The 3614-nt window shown below is 42.6% G+C and overlaps 1 pseudogene; it reads left to right on the top strand.

Annotated features, from left to right (window-relative positions):
• The first annotated feature begins 850 nt into the window (after nucleotides 1-850).
• Nucleotides 851-1448, top strand: LOC114633998 (annotated as a pseudogene).
• The last annotated feature ends 2166 nt before the right edge of the window (nucleotides 1449-3614 follow it).

The following is a 3614-nucleotide window of genomic DNA, read 5'->3' as shown; positions in this document are numbered from 1 at the left end:
TCCAGGGTCATTGATGTTCTATTTATAATGGTCAGAAATTGGAAACAGTCTAGCTGCCTATTAACTGATGAACGGAAAACAAAAATATCATATATTTACACAACAGAACGTTATTCCACTGTTATGAAAAATGAGCTAGGCAGTGGTGGCACACACTCTTAAACCCAGCAAATATACAAGGAATTTAAATGAAGTTACCAAGTAATGGAGAAGAGAATGCCCCAACCAGACATCACATGCTAGCAAATAAAAATCTCAGTACCATAAATGAGTTGTATCTTTGTAAGTTCATTGGCCAAAGAGACCCCGTAGACACCCCACCAAAACAACACTACTATCTATTACCAATGCTCTTGGTTACTCTCCACAATCTGATAACAAGACCCTATCGCTGAAGATACCACATACTACGTCAGCAAACATGGGGAAGTGGAGCATCGATTCCACAGGAGGCTTCACCCTTACTGGCCAGTACTATGCAAGCTACTGGAAAAGAAGACTAATCATCAATCTCATACTGCTGAGAACTCTGTGACCCACAATAGTGATCTGCCTATAATACATACCCACTGGTACAATAAAGGCACAAATGTTTCGGGAGTCACCAACCATACTCCAAGCCAGGCCTCGGAATTCACTTTATGGTCACATGTTTTCTTTGATTTGGACTTTGTTCTCCTTTTTTTTTTTTTAAACTCTCTCTCTCTCTCTGTGCGTGTGTGTGTGTGTGTGTGTGTGTGTAGAGAAAGAATATGAATTTGGGCTCCCGCCAGTCTCTCCATCTGCCTTGGCTTTCCTCTGTACAACATCGCTGGCTCTGCCCACCGCATGCTCCAGCCTGCCACTCAGAATGCCTGTCTGGGGTAGTGAAAATGAGTGTGAGTGCAGGACCTGCGGGAGAACCGTGTACCACCCTGAAGAGGTGCAATGTGATGGGCAGAGCTTCCACTGCTGCTGCTTTCTGTGCATGGGTTTGCAGGAAAAATTTAGACAGCACAACAGTAGCGGTTCATGATGATGAGATCTACTGCAAATCCTGCTACGGAAAGAAGTATGGACCAAAAGGCTGTGGTTGTGGCCAGGGCGCTACCACGCTCAACGAGCACCGTGGTGAGAGGCTGGGCACCAAGGCGTGGTGAGAGAGCGCTCATCTTCACAGGCCTACAACAAATCCAAACACTTCTAAATTTACCCAGAAATATGGAGGTGCTGAGAAGTGTTCCAAGTGTGGGGATTCTGTGTATGCTGCTGAGAAGATCACTGGAGCTGGAAAGCCCTGGCACAAAAACTGTTTCCGATGCTCCAGGTGTGGGAAGAGTCTGGAGTCTACAACTCTGACGGAGAAAGAAGGTGAAATCTACTGTAAAGGGTGCTGCTACGCAAAGAACTTTAAGCCTAAGGGATTTGGCTATGGTCAAGGAGCAGGAGCTCTTGTTTGTACTCAGTAATGGTGTAAATCAAGTAAGCACTACAGAGAACCTCAAATTACAAAATGCAGATGGCGTTACAACATCCTCTACTGTGAAACAGCCAGGACTCAGCACTGTGCATCCCATGCTGCCTGCACAGGAGGGCTGGACAAGACAACACTGCACTCTCCCACCGATGCACTAGCATTTAAGAGCATTCTTTTACATTTGAAATAAAATTTTGGCTTAAAAAAAAAAAGAATATGAGTTTGGGTAGGAAGGGAGGTGGGGAGGATCTGAGAGGAGTTAGGGGAGGGGAAAGCATATGATTAAAATATACTATATGAAAATGTTTTAAATAAAACAATAAATTTTTTCAAATGACAATAGCCAGCTGAGATTATGCACTGGCCTCAGGTCTACCTGTATATGACGCACTTTAATGCAAGAAGGCACGACAAACTAAAGCCAGTGACTTGGCGGAGTTTTAGACTGTCAGCGATTTTCCCTCTAATTTCTAGGTTTTTGTATGTGGATATATTTCTTATCTAATTTTTTAATTATAGAAATCCCAAACTCCATTCTGCGATCTTTTTCAAGCCCTCATTACCTCCCGACAGTCTTTATTTCAGCATCCTATAAAAGGAAATAACCCGCCAAGCCCCTGCTCATTCGCCCTGCATACCAAGGCACAAATATCCTCCATGAACAGGATAATTAAAGAAAATATCTGTCATAAATGCATGCTCACTGGATCAAAACTCGCCTCTAAATGCATGCTCTCATTAAATCTAGAGAGGTTATTTCTGCTATCTCCCCCCATAGCTGCTGTAAAATTCTAATGGCTTCTGTAATTATTTCCTATTTTTCAAGTCACTCTCTAATTTGTACATTAGTGACAGTGAGACACTTAAGCTACTATTTTTGAGACAGCATCCACCCCCGCCCCCAACGCACCTTTAAAGGGAAACTCTTAATTCCACTCTCCTTTTATCTCCTAATTTCTGCAAGCACAAGAGTTAGTCTGGCTCCCAGGGTAGTTAATGTTTTGTTTGAAATATTTAGAGGCTTTTAACATTATGCAAACTCTCACTTAAACAGAAGCCACTTCCGGATATAATGTGTTGGGCTGTCTCCCCATCAACCACACCACACCCCCGGGGTGCCTTCTCCCCATTGGCTTCCAGGAGCCGCTGCACTGTGTGCCCGCCAGCCTATCACTTCCCTTCTCCTCTCCTCTCCCATCTTTTCAGTTAATAACAAGAAACACACTGAATCCACTGGTGACTAATGTGTCTTAAATCATGTGTACATCTGTTGAGGTTACTGTTAGTGACAGACTGTAGGCAGGTAGATTATTAGCAAGTGCTTTCATACATTCCATACTTACACTTGTGGAGATTACAAAGCCCAAGACCAGGGCCAAACATTTAGTGCTTGCTTTTTGACTCACAGACTGTATTCTAGAAACATGGTTACTCCCTGAGAATTCTTTCATGGGGACACTAATCCCAGTCATGAGAGCTCTGTCCAAGTGAGTGATATAATGGGCCGAGGAGATTCACCTCCTAGTGACAATCAAACAATAGCAAACCCCATTTTCCACTCAACAATTCTGGCCAAATAAAGACTTGGAGGAGCAGACACTATTATGTTCCATCTAATATAACATTCGCTAATGTCCCCATCAAAATATACCTTCATCATAAATGAAACTTCTTTTCAATTCCCTTTTCTTTTTTCTTTCCAGTTAGCCTTCTAGCCTAAGGCTGACTTCTTAAATGGCCCTTTTGATTTACATGTTTCTCATCAGACTTACAGTTTTATTTGCAACTTTGTGTGCTGACTGCTTCTAGTCTTCCCGAACCACTCCCGCTACTGTTTCCCAATTTTTTTTTCCCAACTAGGCATTGATACCATGAGAGTCTTCTCTGAAATTCTTAAGAATTAGAATATTAGCTATAAAAATATAAGAATTAGACTTAGCCAGGGGAGAAACTGGCTCCAGTTTTAGAGCTCAGAGTTTAAAAAAAAAGAGGGAGCAATGGCTCTAAGACCAATGAGGAAAGGAGGAAGGAAAATTTTAGCTAATTCTGAAAATTGATGAGGCTCCCAGCTAGCAGAGACTGGGAAAGCAGCAGAGCTTGCTCTAGCAAGCTGGAAAAATGGCACTCGATATTATAGAGTAAGGACCCAACTGGCAAA

Source organism: Grammomys surdaster, unplaced genomic scaffold (assembly GCF_004785775.1).
Source record: "Grammomys surdaster isolate TR1022 unplaced genomic scaffold, NIH_TR_1.0 98, whole genome shotgun sequence".
NCBI lineage: Eukaryota > Metazoa > Chordata > Mammalia > Rodentia > Muridae > Grammomys > Grammomys surdaster.
The sequence above is the reverse complement of the archived record's forward strand: the minus strand, read 5'-3'. Positions and strand labels throughout refer to the sequence as shown.